Genomic DNA, 16,683 nt, shown 5'->3' on the forward strand with positions numbered 1-16,683 from the left:
GGGTGCATTGACAGTTGGAAGGCAACGCCCGGAGAGCAGGAGGAGAAATGCATCTGGAGCAAATAAGATATGCAGGTTTGACTGATAAGCGAAAGGAGTGCACTGCCAAAATGCTCTGGCAACACCCAATGAGGCCATAAGGCAAAGGGGGGAATATGATATGATACGTTACTGGTGGTGGGGTGGTTGGGAGGTGCTGCTAGGGTATAAAAACTGCTTGCTTACGTGTTTTAGGGGCCCCCAGCCTTTGGAAATAATTCCGCTGGTGGTCTCTGCGCAGATCACAATAAACTTTTTCTCCGAAGGAACTGAATCCCTAGTGCTTCTTTGTCACCTCTGCGTCCTGGGTAAGCGGGCAAATGGATCCCAAGTAATTAAGGCTTCAGTCAGGGGGTGGGGTGGGAGAGAAATCAATTTAAAAGCCACCGAAAGAATTGTCTTCAGTTTCTGGTGAGAGGCACTGAAGATGGTGACTGATGGATCTTGATCAGGAGGAAATAGAGGCATTAAACCTTTCCCTTGACAAATACAAACACCCTGTACTTACAGGAATGCACATCCCATTCTTTAAATTCTGATAAAATTAAATCTCATTCCTCACACTTTACACAGAGATACAGGTGCACTCAGGCACCAGGCCTAATACATTTTTATTCACTGCGGCTTTTGGTAACTTAGCTGGCCTCTGTAAAATGGTGCCCACCATTTTCTGGGGTAGGGACTTGGATTATTGAACATTTTTGGGATTTTGTATTATTATTATTATTATTATTATTATTATTAGGTAGTGGGTGGACATAGCAGACGACACAGAGATTTCTCCAAGTACAGTGGTACCTCAGGTTACATACGCTTCGGGTTACAGATTCCGCTAACCCAGAAATAGTACCTCAGGTTAAGAACTTTGCTTCAGGATGAGAACAGAAATTATGCTCCGGCGGCGCGGCGGCAGCAGGAGGCCCCATTAGCTAAAGTGGTGCTTCAGGTTAACAACAGTTTCAGGTTAAGAACGGACCTCCAGAACGAATTAAGTTCTTAACCCGAGGTACCACTGTATTTCTTTATAAGTAAGCTGGAACTGAACTGAACAGCAAACAGCTCAGCCGGCCTGCTTTTATAGGCTGTCAACATTGTAACAACAACAACCCAGGGTTTCCTGCCTAAATTACCATGTGGACCTGAATGAAAACTATATACACAATACCCCCTGGTGGCCAGGGTGAGAACTTCAATACATAACAATTATTATTTTTAACTTCTCAGCTCTTGTATTTTCTTGTCATTTTGTGGCTTTTTCATTTTGTAAAAAGTGATAATGATGATGATGATGATGAAGAAAACAAAACAAAACAGAGCTGCCCCAGTCACATCTAGTTTGTGATTGACAGAGTTGTGTCCTAGAACAGGTATCTTCAATGTTTTTGGACCCAGGACCCACTTTTAACCCAAACATACATTTGGGAACTGTTTCTTAATCTTTTACTATATATTTGTGTGGTGGTAGTACTCCTGTTGCAACCTACCTTGGATCAGGCCACAACCCAGTAGTTGGTCCTGACTTACCAGTCGGTGACCTAAAAGCATATTTTCTGGCCTTTGACATGTGAGATGTATGGTTTCAGGGCCCACCATATTCCCAATGACAACACTCTGTTTTCAGCTCTGTATTTTAAGTTGTTGTAACCCACCCTGGGGCCTGCTGGTGAAGGGCAGGTCATCTTTTTAAAACAGCAACAATAATATTCAATACTTCTTTGGGTTGTTGTCATTACTGATGCTTTCTTTGACATACTCCCAATAAGTTTTTGAGAAACACCAGGGTTCTCCAGAATACAGTCAAATGTTACTCTACTAAGAGATTTCAGTGAGATGTCCAGTTATAATCTCCCTGTGTTTCTCCATACCAGAAGACTAACTAAGTGATGGGAACCTCAGACTTGTAGAATGTGGCCTCCGAATGAAGGACTTCATAAATCTGCCAACTGAAAGTGCTTAAAAGTTTTTAATAACGATTGAACCATAATCCTAAGGAATAACATGCGATCTGGTATAGATTTTACCATAATTGCATGTATAATTCAGAACAGATGACATTCAAGATCAGGTTGCTTCTTGCATATGTGACATATAAAAAAATATTTCATGGGGATTTGAGCGGTTACAGAAGTCAGTTTTCCACTGTCCAGTTCTCACTCATTCCAAACGTGTGATATCAATTATGCATTTATTTGATTAAGATTATTCCTCTGTTTAAACAACAACAAAATCTTCATAATTCCATTAAATATGAGTATATGGCATGAAAAGGCATGCAGGTGTTTAGTTTTGCTGCAATGCATGAGTGGAAGATGTCAGCATGTGGACTTGGATTTGCCTTATTGCTCCCTGCCATAGTTCTCAGCCCTACTTTTAATGAAAAAGAAAGAAAAGGAAATAGTTTCGGTGTAGGGAGCTGCTGTGTGAGAAACTGAAGAGGCCAGATGTCGAAGTGGGTTTTGTGAGTGTTCACACTTGGCTCCTCTGTATTATTGCCCATTTCCCCCCATATATTACTAGTTCCATTTTTGGGGATCATTTGTAAGAATGATCCTCAGCCCCTGACTGGATATATAGGAACGCAGGAAGCTGACTTTGCAAAACAAATGCTCTATCACTGAGCTATGGCCCTTCCTCAAAATGTAATGTGATTCTTGCCACTCGGTATCTCTGCCTATTTTGGCCTTCCTAGCCCTTTCATCTGCCCTCTTCCATCAGCTTCTATATGGCATACCTGGCATCTTGCTTGCTGTAACTGGTGAGGGAAGAGGAGGGACAGATGACAGGGGCCAGGGCACCAGGCATGGCAGCCACATCTCATGTTTCTTTGGGAACTTTAAATCAATCGCTCAGTGACAGAGCACATGTTTAGCAGGCACAAGCTCCAGGGTGTATTAATTTAAAAGATTTTTATACCGCTGTTCATAAAATGTCACAGCAGTTTGAAGAATAAAAACAACATCCAATAAAAGAGCACAAATCAATTACTCCCCCATCACAAGACAATTTCAATAAAACAGCAATGATAGTAAAACAGCAGTATAGACAGCTCAGTCAATGGAACAAGAGCAAGAAGCAATCAGAACAAAAAAGAATGCTCCTCCACTCTGAAAAAAACAGTAAGAGGGAGGCGGAATGAACCTCTCTTGAAAGGAAGTGCCAGAGTATTAAAGGCCACCACAGAAAAGGCCTTGCTCCTTATAGAGACTGCCCTGGTCTCTACATAAAATGGAACCTTGGGCAGGGCCACCTCAAGGGATTTAGGGCTGGGATCTTATATGAGATGAAATGTCCCATGAAAAAACCAAAACCCAAGATATTGAGCGGGTTTAAAGATCAAAACCACAATTTTGGACCAGTTGCTGGGAAGCATAAAGAGAGAGAGAGAGAGTGCTTTGTACTCATTTCCTGCTTGTGGACTTCTTGTAGGCACCTGGTTGGTTGCTATGGAAAGACCAGGTGGGCATTCAGTCCTGTCCAGTAGAGCTCTTCTTACGACCCAGAAGTGCAGCTGCTTCAAGAAAAGCAAGATATGAGAACATAAGAAGAGTTTGCTGGATCAGGCCAATTGCTCTTCTAGTCCATTCATCCCCTTCTCACAGTGACCAACCAGATGCCTGTGGGAAATTGACAAACAGGACCAATCATGGCTGGTATACATTGATATGAATATGTCTGTTCATCCAACCTGGTCGCCATCACTCCCTCCTTCTTTGAGAGCCAATTCCATAGTGGAAAATCCATTTGGACTAATCAACACGTGGGTTACTGCCTTCGGCACTAGATAAAGCTTCTCAACCATTTTCAACGGTTGCCCAACACAGAGAGCTTGTGCACTAGCCTGGATGTCACCAAAGCATGAATAAGCCATCCCTGGATATATAGTTAAAGGATCTGAGTAGAATTGGGGTGAGGGGAGTCCTCTGGCTGAGACACTGAATGATGTAGACCAATCCAGACAGTCCTAGGCTAGTTGGACCAGTATTTTGACCCAGTTTAGACAATTTTATATGTTAAGGCAGAACATGAAAATTGCGGTTGTGACTCTGTCCTACCTCTCTTGCATCAAATTATTCCATTCAAGAGGCTGCCTCCAGCTTAAATTCTGGGTGACAGAGATGGTAGCTTGTTCAGTGTGGTGGATTGCTCATAGGAAAATGTTTTATACTGAGTAAGATCATTGGTCTATCTAGCCCAATACTGCCAACACTGACTGGCAGCAAATTTCAGGTATTTCAGAGCAATTTCAGACAGCAGACATTCTCAGCCCAATCGGGAAACCCTGGGGATTGAACCTGGGACCTTCTGCATGCAAGACAGATGCACTACCACTGAGCTACAGTCTTCCTTATGGATTCTTCTAGCCCTGGCACCCCACATTCTTGTCTCTTTCCTGCCTTCCCATGGATATTTAATTGTGTGTGAATATTTTAGCAAGGAAGGTAGCATATGCTAAACTAGGTCAAAAGGAAGATTTATGATGCTGTCTTGTGTAGCTTACAGGGTGGGGGAGAGAAACCTTATGCTTCGGGCATCAGTTCAAATTTTTCCTGCCACTGTTCTTGAAGTGTGTTTTCTGCTTTTGTTTTATTCAGCACATTTATGGAATATGTTTATTAATGAAAAAACAAAAACAAATTAAAAGCAAACATCACTGATATATTCATCTCCTCCCCTTTCTTTTTAATAAACCCTTACAGAAAGTATGTCTCTTAAGCCTTTTGGGTGTTTGGGTTTATAAACTGGTATTTGAAGAGATTGGCTAGTTAGCAGAACACAGTCACACCTTCTGGGTTCTTATAAATAAATTAATTGAGCCTGAGATATTCCAAACCATTTCAGCTCTGAATGGAATCAGGTTTGCATACCTAACTCCCTTATTAAGCAGCATTTGAAAGTCTCACCCTAAAGCAATGTTCTGCAGAGGTGACGAAAAAGGGATGAGGACCGTGGAAGTGTTCATTCTTTTCATATTCATCTGGGCTTGCTTTCCCCTCTGTTCTGAGAAAAGCAGTGTGTCCTTGCACGGGCTTGCTTAGGGTGATATCAGCACCACTTTACAATTCCAGGAAGACAGAGGCAAGGGAGCTCTAATGAATATGTTAGCATGAAATTTATACTTGCAGCCACCTGCTATCCAGTCAGCTGTGTTAATGCCTGGCACAACCTCAATCCCAGAGAGACTTCCTGTCTCTTCCCCCCCTGCAGAAGTCAAGTCACTTTCTCTAATGCATTTTGAGCCACCTGTAGACCTGTCCAGCTGTGTAAATTGCATTGCAATAAAGCTTCTAAGCCAGCCTGAAAAGAAGTCGCTTCCAAATATATTTTCCCACCTTCGCAGAGATTAAAAAGACAGGGTCTTTTTTATTTTGTCCCAAATTGTAAACCAGGGTGATTCAGTCATCCAGTTTGTTGTTTAGTACCTTACAAAGGTTATACTAGACTGAATTAAAATAAACCACAGCCAGATCCTAAATTTGTTCAGTAGTACATAGTTAAGGTCAGTGCGGAGCAATTCTGACCTTGTTCACACAAAACTCCCCAGTGAGTTACCCCATAGGTGGATTTAGGGCAGCGTGACTGGTTCCACTGCACTGGGTGCTGACCCTAGGGGGCGCCACAAGGCATTGCAACTAGGACATAGTGAATTGAGTAGAAAAGAAGGCGGTGTGTGTGTGTGTGCGCGCACGCGCCAAATTCCAGCCTTGCACAGAGTGCTGCTGAAATCTGAAAAACCAAAGTCCACCTCTTGCAATCTTAACTCAGAAGTAGGTCCTAGTAAATTCAGCGGTGCGTATTCCCAGGTACTGTAATTTAATGAATACCAGCCATGGTGGAGCCCAATTGTATCAGGACTGCAGTGTTCCTTGGAGAGGGGGTCTGACTCTTTCCTCTGCACAATTTCCCACTGAACATTACTCCACGCTCCCATTTGCCTTTGAAACAGCAATGTGTGCCATGGTCCCAGTCCCAGGTTTCCACTTCCACAACTTCTTTTACACATACACACACATGTTAGGGCATAAGCAGGTTGTGACTGAATAGACTACTAATATTTATTAACAGAATTACTTCAGTTCGATAGATGCACAGTTAAACTATGAAATGAATGAAGGTATAGTTAAACAGATTTGAAGATGAGTATGATATTTCATTATGCTACATTAATATATATATAAAGCACTTGCAAGTCTCACAATCAAAATTCACTCCAAAAGATGTAGAACATCTAGCTGAGAATTTAAAAATTAATAATCAGATAAAATAAATAAAAGACTATATTTAACTAAAGACCAGCTATTAGCATGAGATTAGTAAACCAAATGAGATAAAATTTATAATTTAATCTATTATTGAAATATAGCAAAGCAGTCTGAATGACTTGAGCAACTCTTTTCTCTAAAGTTCACTGCCTTTTTTTCCTTTCCCCTTTCAGCGCAAATTCAGTAAGTTGCAGAATGATGAATGGAAGCATCCCACGGAGAAATATTTAAATTGTCACATTAGAAAAGTCATAAAGTAAGTAGTAAAATGCAGATGAAAAACAGCCAAGTAAAAGGGAGTAAATTGAAAATGGCTTGCTTGATGGTGCAATTGAAAGACATTGCCAAATCACTGTTTATTTGCAACATGTTTTGTTCAGCAATTGGAACCACCTTTGGTTACAAACAAGAACGTTTTCAGTGATTTAATATTCTAGTCCTATTTAGTATGAATATTTCTCCACTTTGAACAAGAGTTATTAGTACTTTTGCATCTGGTTAAGTCTTTAGGTGTGCGGCTTTCTATTTCATACAGTATATATTTTTTTGCTCATCTATGGTTATCCAGTACACAACGTCAGAATAGAACAGGCTGCACATTAAGTTAAATTTTAAGAAATGGGGGGGGGGATAGGGATGGACCCTCTTATTTCTCCCCCCCAGCTTGTGTTTCAGCATATTTAAATACTTATTAACTATCCTTAGGCAATAACCATTCCCCCCTGAAGAGCTTCTCATATGCAAGTTCTTTAAAAATGAAGGGGTGATGTTTAAAAGCACAGCTGTTCTCTCTGGTTTATTACAACAGAGCCCAGGCAGAAATTCCAGCTCCATTGCATCTGGTACCTGTCAAGCAGGTATTGTGGCATGTGGAAACAGGAGCTGAAAAGAGGCTGGCGCTGGCAAGGGGGCCAAGTATGCATTGTGCAACCCACACATTGCTTTGGAATTTGCTTTGTTCTAACAGACCCTCCAAGTGTCCCCTGATTTAGAGAAGTCATCCTGGTTTCTGATTTGATCCCAAAATGTCCCACTTTTCCTTAGGATGTCCCTATTTTAATTGGGGAAATGTTGGAGGGTATGGAGTTATCTAACCCCTGAGCCATCTGAAGGCAATCCTGTGTAGGGAAGTTTTTTAAAATGTTTACTATTTTATTATGTTTTTATATTTGTTGGAAGATGCCCAGAGTGGCTGGGGCAACCCAGTAAGATGTGTGGGGTATAAATGGTAAAATCATCATTATGGAATGCAATGTCCCTGTTTTCATCAGAGAAATGTCAGAAGGTATGTTCTAGTCCAGAGGTCAGCAGACTTTTTCAGCAGGCGGCCGGTCCACTGTCCCTCAGACCTTTTGGGGGGCCGGACTATATTTTGAGAAACAAAACAAAACAAATTCCTATGCCCCACAAATAACCCAGAGATACATTTTAAATAAAAGGACACATTCTACTCAGGTAAAAACACAGATTCCCAGACCATCCGCAGGCTGGATCTAGAAGACAATTGGGCTGCATCTGGCCCCCGGGCCTTAGTTTGCCTACCCATGTTCTAGTCCTTTCCCCATGATAAGCAGGGCCAGCCCAATACATTTTGGCACCTGAGGTGGATCTCCAAATGGCAACCTTCCTCACCTTGCCTCATGGGTGGGCCGGCCCTGCATATAAGGCTCATATGATGGACTGTCAGTTAAAGGGACTTAGGAGATCACAATTCATTCTGAGAGGGAAGTGGACAGGGGAGAAGGATAAGTCAAGTAAGGGACTGCCTTGCCCCTCAGAATGTGCTGTTTTTCAATAGCTGCCATAGAACTTAGGGGACATGTGTGTGTCATAGCTGTCAACTTTTCCCTTTTCTTGTGAGGAATCCTATTCAGAATAAGGGAATTTCCCTTAAAAAAAGGGAAATGTTGACAGCTATGGTGTGTATACATGAGGGTGAGCCACCTGTATCTTTCATTGCTTGCACATGATGGGAAATCATGGCTGATTATTGCTCAAGGATATGCCATTGGGACAAGCTGGAGTACATGCTGCAAGCACATTTAGGGCTAAGCTTGCTTCATGTTTTGTACCAGCGGCATTGAATTGGACAAACAGACAAGAGTTGTGGAGGTAGTGTCATTTGAAGCACATACAATGCATCATATAGATAGAACCCATTGCAGCGGTGCAGTTTTCTCACCTGTTATATTGGCTGAAGAGAGGCATACACTTATAGGGAACTTGTAGCCCTCCAGGCTGGCTTTCAAGGTTCAACAGCTAATACAATAATTCCCTGACTATCTTAGCTGCTGCCCTTCCTGTGACCTTTGTGTGACCCTCTTACGCTCTGCCGCAAAGCCTTTGGTTTCTTTAGCCAATTGGTAGCCAGAAGCAGGAAACGGGTCACTGTATGAGTTAGGCCTTCCTGTAGAGATGCCTTTGATGCTCCTATGTGGGTTTGCTGATTGTTCCCTGATGACAAAACATGAAAAGGTGATGGCGTGCAAGTCGTAGTCAAAATACAACTGACAGTAAAGGATGGCCTCCTAGGCAGGAGAGTCGGGAAGGAAGGAAGGCAAACAAATCTAAAATTAGTATCAAAGAGAGTGTGGTGTTTCTGCACCTTCCTGTGCTTATGCTCGAAGTAACTTAGATTTATATAGCCAGTTGTGGCTCTCTCTCTCTAACTATGAAGCCCTGCAAATGTAAGCTTTGGGAGAGCATAAAAATGTCACACAAACATCCGTTTGTGAAACGATACATGTGAAACCTTAATAATTTAAATGTTCTGGCGAGCAAGGAAGATGTGAGTTAAGGGAATATATTCCAGGCCAAAACAAAAATTAGGATGATTGTATTTTGCTGGAGGGAAAACTGCATTATTATTTTTTTTAAAAAAGAAGCTGGATGGAAAAGAAGGATGTGCTCTTGCACTTTTAACAGTTGGGTAAAAGAGGGCGTTTAAGCAGGTGTCATGGAAGCTGCACCTGCTGAAATTCTTCTCTCCTGTGCAACAATAAAAGACACAATAGGTTCTTGATATTTTCCATCTGGCGACCTCACCTCACTTGCATAGCATGCTGTTTTAACATGAAATATTGCTACCTTACTTTCCATATGGATGTATAGAAAGGACTGGGGGTGGTATGAGGAGTTTCTGTCAAGAGCAGCTGGATTGATAAGGGTTGGGCAAATGCCAGAGAGGAAGGGCCTTAGAAACATGGCCAAAAATGGAGGAAAATATGGCGGTATTACCAGCAAGACCCCCTGACATGCAAGCAACTCTAATCCTGTTAGTGGCCCATATATTTCAAAGCTGTGTTGAATCTGGCACGTTAAGGTTAACTTGAAAGTAGCAGGGAGCTGTTGAGTAAAAGAAGCTAATCTTGATTCTTGAAATTCAGTTCTCATATCTGAGTCTTTCATTTGACCTTCCTTTAAAGAAATAAAAATAAAAATGCGTCAGCCCAGGAGAGAAGTTGCTTTTTAAGAAGCCTAAGAAATAATGGCCAGAACTGGTGATTGGATGAACACAATGAGAATGAAGATAAAGAACTGGAAGTCTGATCTTTTCTTTTGCCCTCATAAAGAAGCTCAGAACACCAGAAGTGGTGCCTGAACTCATAAATAAAGCACAAAAGAGACTTGAACCTTGGTCTTCAACAGCGTGAGGTAAAATGTCATTGCATGAGATATTTTTACATGATTGGTTATTGCAAATGTCTAACCAGCTCCCCCCCCCTTTAAAGGTTTCACTCTTGGACACTGTAGGGAATTTGGATTTTCCTTATGCAGAGTTTCTCTAGCTGCACCTTGAGTGACTCGTTTATATCATTTTTTTTAAAAAAAGGAGATTATAATCCAGATGAATAGTTTTTGTCACATTCAAGTGCAAGAGGGCTTCCTTTGTAAAGGATTCTTTCAAATATGTTTGCTCAAATCTGAGATCTAAGAAGCACAATAATATATATATAATTATTGTAAGATGCCTGACAAGCATTAGAATGTGTTTGTATAACTGTATAAATAAGTGTTGTATAAAGACTAAACAGTATTTTCCAATCAGGCATAAATTACTTTTAATTACAAAGTTGTTTACATGCCTTGTTCATTCTTACAACACTGGTGTGTGTGTGTGTGTGTGTGTGTGTGTGTGTGTGAGAGAGAGAGAGAGAGAGAGAGAGAGAGAGAGAGAGAGAGGAGATGAGATCAATTTTTGCATTTTGTAGGTCAGAAACAGCCCATGAGTCCTGACTGAAGTGGGATGTGAACTCTGCTTTGTGTGCTGCAGTTATAGTTGTTTCAAAGTGCCTCCATGTGCTTTTGGGGGGGAAAGAGCATAATCACTGAATCGGAGAAATTGCAATTTAAAGATTTAATCAGGCAAAGAATTACACCTGAATAGAACAAATTCAACAGGAAACGTTTAGTAGGTATGGCTTTTAATTTAACAGATCTATTTGGAGGCTGCAGGTGGGCGGGCGATTCATCTCTTTGAATTCTACCGTCATGTAAAAACTCAAGCAACCACTCCGCATGTAGTAAGTAGTACACCAGGGAGAAGGTTTTAGCATAGTTTCCCTTGCGTCAATGTTTACCCCATGCAGTTTACCCTATGAAGGGAGCTTTAGTTTTAAGATGAAGAGCATTCAAAAAGACAATTTTGTGTTCCTGCAATCTGACTTGGCATATTTCACAATGGGATCCCTTCAGTCTACTGCTTCACTGGTGGACTTCTTCACATCCATTAGTCACCCACCATGCAAGAAACCAAGTGATGCTGTGCCTTAGGAGAAGTCAACCCTAGGAGAGTTTGTCAAGGTTCCTCAAAGGCCTGCAAGCATCAGGGATGCTCAATCAATGAGCCCAAAGCTTGGGGGTGGGGAATATAAATAAATTCTTAGAACAGTGATGTGGAGTCATTGACCTTCCAGGTGACCCAATGGGGCTGATGCAAGTGGAGTCCAACATCTGGAGATCCACAGGTTTCCCATCCCTGGAGATGCAACTCAAATGGTGGATTCTTTGCAGAAACAAACAGAGGTTTGGAAACACATGTTGCACACAGATTTCTTACATCCATATTTTGGTTTAATGTGGCTTGTGAGCCCCTTGTGCTTCCTTTAATTTCTGCTTGTTCTTGCAGCATTGTCTGTCAATTACTACTGTCCCACAAGTCTGCTTACCTTTCCCGGTGGGCGGTGTTGCGACTGGGCATCCGGGACCTCTTAGTGATCCAGCTGGGAGGTGGAGGAATGCCACCCTCATTGCACTGACTACTGGCCCTGCCACGTGCCCGGCTGTCCAATTGTCACAGCCAGGGGTGTGGTCGTGGGCTGTTTAAACCATGGCACGGCCGGGGGGGGGGGCTTCCTCCTTTCGTCTCCTTGCCAGATTTCCCAGCCCACCCGCCCCCTTTTTATGCGTTGCTATAACAGTGGCTTTGCTATGAACAAATGCTGGTTGGGGCCGAACAACAGGAGCTCACCCCATCGCGGGGATTCGAACTGCCGAACTTCTGATCGGCAAACCCTAGGCTCTGTGGTTTAGACCACAGTGCCACCTGTGTCCCATTCTACTCAGAGTAGACCCATTTAAATTAATGTGCATGACTAACTCAGGGTCATTGATTTCCAGAGGTTTAGGACTTAGTTGCATATAAGCCTTAAAATCTGAAGACTAGGTTAAAGATTTGATGTAAACTGTTCTTCAGCAGCACTCTGATCCAGTTGCTTGCATTTATGTGCATATTTTTCAGATCTGTGGCATGGCATGGGGTTAATTTTTTTTTTTTCAGGTGAATCAATGGCTTAAAGAGTCTTAAAAGCCCTTTCAGCATCTAAGATCAGGAACAGAGCTGTATACTTTCAAATGACAACAGTGCTTGATTGCCTTTTTTTCCTGGGAAAAAAGGGGGCGATTGTGTTCTTCTTGTTAACACAACTGCTTACAGCTTTCTTTTGGGCTGTCTGGCTGACGACAAAAAGAGACGGATTGTGCTGTCAGGTCTGATGCTTTTGTGCTGTTAAATAGATTTGTGAAGCTTTTTTCTAGTATCAGGGGAGGTCAGGAAATTAAAATTAGCAGGGTTAAACTAGAAAATAGCTTCTTGGCGAAATGTAGAAGAGGAGAGGATGGCATAAGATCAGGAAATTCCAGATAAGAGCTCATTTTGATCTGTGGTAGCAAAAGAGAAGTACTGCAACTTCTTAGAGACTCACAGGCTGGATTCGGGAGTTCACACAATTATAATTGCTTGAAGAATCCCTGAGTGTGTTGCATCTTCATCATCTGGCCTCAACACCTTTCATGCATTGGAAGAGGAGGAGGATGTGAAGCTGGGAACCTGCTGTATATGTGCAGCCTTCCTGCATGATTTAGACCTCCGTGTGATGTTGGAACCCTGTGTGGTCAGGGTTCAAAATCAAACAGTGTGCCTTCATGAATGGAGTAGGCGTCCCTCTTTAGAAGAACTTCTGCCCCAGTGAGTGGATGAGTTGATGAGGTTGCAAAGGGAGAGGCTGACTCCACACTCCCATGATTCTAGTTGTATATGAATGCCTGAACAGAGCAGCTTGATGAATGCATGTTTGTTGCTCATTGATTGTGACACCCAATAGTTACTCTTCAAATGTGAATTAACCCTCACAGAGTAATCACCATAGACTGAACACAATGACAAAGACCTTTCTGTTTCACCCGGCATCTTAAGGAAGTTGTACTATGCCTATTTATGGAACTTAGATTTTTTGTTTTGAACACCATATCAATTTATGGTTTTATTGGTCTGGCCTATGGGTAAAATTTGATCTGTTTCAATTTGGACTGCAAAGCCATTTTCTCCATGTGACATGTTCCTGTGCCACACCTGTTGTCATATGGAAAACTCAATCATGCAGCTGATCCCTGCAGAAAGTCTGGGAGGGAAGGAAGGAAGGGAGGGAGGGAGGGAGGGAGGGAGGGAGGAAGAAATGAGCAAGCAAGCAAGCATTGATTAATCCCACCTCAGGCTCAGATTATTATTACATTTTAAAATCTTGCTTCTCTTCTAAGGTGTTCAAGGTGGTGTGCATAGCTTCACAATAGCTCTGTGAGGTAAATTGGGCTAGCAGACGGCAAATTGGTTTCAAGGGCATCTAATGTGCTTCATCTTTGAGGGGGGATTTGAACCTGGGTCTGTTTGGTTTAGCTGCTACGTCACACTAGCCCAGAGAGAGACATTTCATTCATGGCAGGAGCTTTTGTAGGCAAAAATATGCTTTGTCACGTATGCGAGGGGACGGGTATATGCACACACACATTTGGATCATGACACACAGGAAGAGAGGCAAACTTAACACGCTGAAACATAAAGATAACAGCAAAGTCTACAATCTGAGGCGGGTGTGCTAAGCAGGATTGCAGTGCACAACAAAAAAAGTTGGATGGTGCTCTCTATCTCATTCCTAAAATCACCAGCAACCCTCAAGTTACATCTGTAAGTATTACCTGAAGGCAGTTAGATAACCACGACAGAAGAACACTGCCCGTTTGACAACAGATAATGCGAACACTGACGATTATGCATTACTGTTATTGATCGGCCGCTGAAAGGCAGGGGCTGCGCCTTGGGTTTGGATAATCAGCTCCGCAGTGGCTTTTATCTCTGAAGACGCCATAAGGTCTGTCGATCCTCGGAGCTTGGTTCCTAACAGCTGTCTGGTGGCTTGAAGCAACAGGAATTGACAAGGCAGGAGGCAATGGGCTCGTTCTTGCAACCAAGGTTCCCAGTTATTTCAGAGTTGTTATTCCCAGGGTTCTTATCTGAAGATAACCCATAGGCATCCACTGAAAGTATTCCAGGATGTTTCTGTCACACTGCTGGCTATCACGGCTCCTATACTGGGCACTTGGAATGGACGCAGATGGGCTATTTCATCACACATTGAATTTTTCATTTATTTCTGGAATGTGAGCTGCCTTCCTAATGCAAGTTGCTCAAATCTGTTTTCAGCAATACCCTCCATGAATAGCAATGTTTTTCTTACTACTTAGCACCCAGGTTAGGGAGCCTGTGTCCCTCCAGAGGATGCTGGACTCCACCTCTGATTATTCATGACCATTGGCCATGGTTGCTGAGGCTTATGGGAGTTGGAATCCAACAACTTCTGCACTTGATATGTGTTGAAATTCTTGACTGTGCTGGACAGCATTAACTTTGTAAGTGGTTCTCTGACTCCATCTTCTTTCTTTATTTTTTTTTTTTACAGAACAGATTCACTGATCAGAGATTGGAGAGAAATTCAATTCAGTTTGCATTTAACAATGAGTTTAGCTAATTTACATTTTACGAAACACAGCTATCCTTTGACATTCACACTTTTCTGAATTTTGCAATACAGTTCTCCAGCCAAGTATTCTGTGCAGAAATGCCTATAACAGGGTAAAGTGTGCCTGTAGATGCATATATTAGGGAGAAGAACATACAAAAATACAGTGTGTTAAGAGAAATTGCTTTAAGAAATGTGTGCATTAGCAGAATGTGTATATATCAGGATAAATTTGCACTGAACTGCTGATTACTTTTCACAAGGACTTTTTTTTTAATGGAAATGTGGCGAAGAGTGGAAAAGTGAGAAACTGAAAGAAACAAAAATGGACATTTTCAACTATCTCTAAATATGAGAGAAAATATTTATGGTAATATTTACACAACTTCATGTCCCAGGATGAAAAAGAGACAAACTGGAAGATTTTGGTGTTGCTGTGGTTTGCTGATATTCTTTTTAATGCACAGGTATCCACTTTTGAACTTCTGATTGACTTCTCACTCTGTAATTAAATAAGGGGTCAGGGTGAGTCTAAGGCGTTATCCCAACAGAGCTAATGGTATTAAGCTATTCCACTTAAGACTTCCAGTTGGTGGTAGTGTTTCTTCTGACTCATAGTATAGTGAAGCTGCTTTTTAGCTGTGCTCCACTTGCTATTGAATGACTATCCTATTTCCATAATGGCAGTTATCAGGGCATAGTAGCAAATAGGAACAAGACAATATTGATGCTTGGATTGTACTTTTCAAGGAACAGAAATTTTGTAGCAAATGCTCACATTCCTTGAAGATGCTTGTCAAGTGCGAACACATCTTGTCAAGCAGATGTTTAATAGGTGTGAAAAGCACAAGATTTAACAACAAAAGAACATATGCCCAACTCTTCCTCCCGCCCACCTCGCTCTTCCAGAGCTTAAAAATAAACTCATCTGCACAGCGTTTCTCTTCTTAGCTGTGAAAGAATGAAATAGGCTGCCACTTACAGGTGTTTTTGTTTGTATCTCTCAAATCAGTGGACTGAAAGCCTAAGTTATTCGTTTGGAGTGTTCTTATGAGAGGGAAACATTTGCCTAATGCTGGGGTTGCCAAAGGGGTGGCTGGGTTGGGTTGTGGTGTGTGCTTCTTGCAGCATTTTCTCCAGTTTGCAAAAGTGCCACTTTTTTATTACCAAAGTAGCTGATGACCATTAGCAATGCAATACAAAAATAAGATAATATAAATAAGATAAGATCCAGAATAAACCAAGCAAGTCACCACAAAATGACAAAGAAATTTAAAGCACCAGTGAGCAGCGTAAGATTTTTGAAATTAAACAAAACAAAACCAGAGACAAATAAATGAATATGTTCTCTCCACCAGTCTAAAAGGAGGCAGGAAAGGTGTGCTTCTCTTGGGAGGCTATTCCAAATCTTGGGTTCTACAGCCAAAAACAGCCTCTCCTGGGTATCATGGTGTAGTGGCGTGAAGAAGAGTTTGGATTTGATATCCTGCTTTATCACTACCCAAAGGAGTCTCAAAGTGGCTAACAATCTCCTTTCCCTTCCTCCCCCACAACAAACACTCTGTGAGGTGAGTGGGGCTGAGAGACTTCAGAGAAGTGTGACTGACCCAAGGTCACCCAGAAGCTGCATGTGGAGGAGCGGAGACGCGAACCCAGTTCCCCAGATTACGAGTCTATCGCTCTTAACCACTACACCACACAGGCTCTCGCCACACTTCTCATAGTGAAGGCTATGTTCTCCCTTCACTGTTTGACGAAGTCTTCCCCTGAATAGTATCCCTCAGGCAAAAAAAAATGTTTCTCACTACTTCTACCTACTGGGGAACTTGTGACTCTCCAGAGCTTGTACTCCATCTCCCATCACCCTTGATCTTTGTCCATGCTGGCTGAAGCTGACTGGAGTTGGAGTCTAGCAACTTCTGGAGGCGTCCCATCCCTAAGGCAACGGGCAGAGCCTCTGGGACTGAACCTGGAAGCCCTGCTTTTTGCCTGTAGCCCTCATTTGTGCTCTGCAGACTGCTTCTTGAAATGTCAAATGACAATAAGCTGTTCATACAGTGACCTTATCAATGTAATCCATTCAGCACTTCTGA

At 42.2% G+C, this 16,683-nt stretch overlaps 1 long non-coding RNA gene across 1 annotated transcript; it reads left to right on the plus strand.

Moving 5' to 3' along the window:
- The first annotated feature begins 398 nt into the window (after positions 1-398).
- Positions 399-11,313, plus strand: LOC309353437. The gene is made up of 4 exons (XR_014161852.1): positions 399-620; positions 6,473-6,555; positions 9,725-9,953; positions 11,216-11,313. It is a non-coding gene; the product is annotated as an uncharacterized lncRNA (long non-coding RNA).
- Positions 11,314-16,683: the final 5,370 nt, after the last annotated feature.

The sequence above is a fragment of the Podarcis melisellensis genome, assembly GCF_964234715.1.
Source record: "Podarcis melisellensis genome assembly, chromosome: 12".
NCBI lineage: Eukaryota > Metazoa > Chordata > Lepidosauria > Squamata > Lacertidae > Podarcis > Podarcis melisellensis.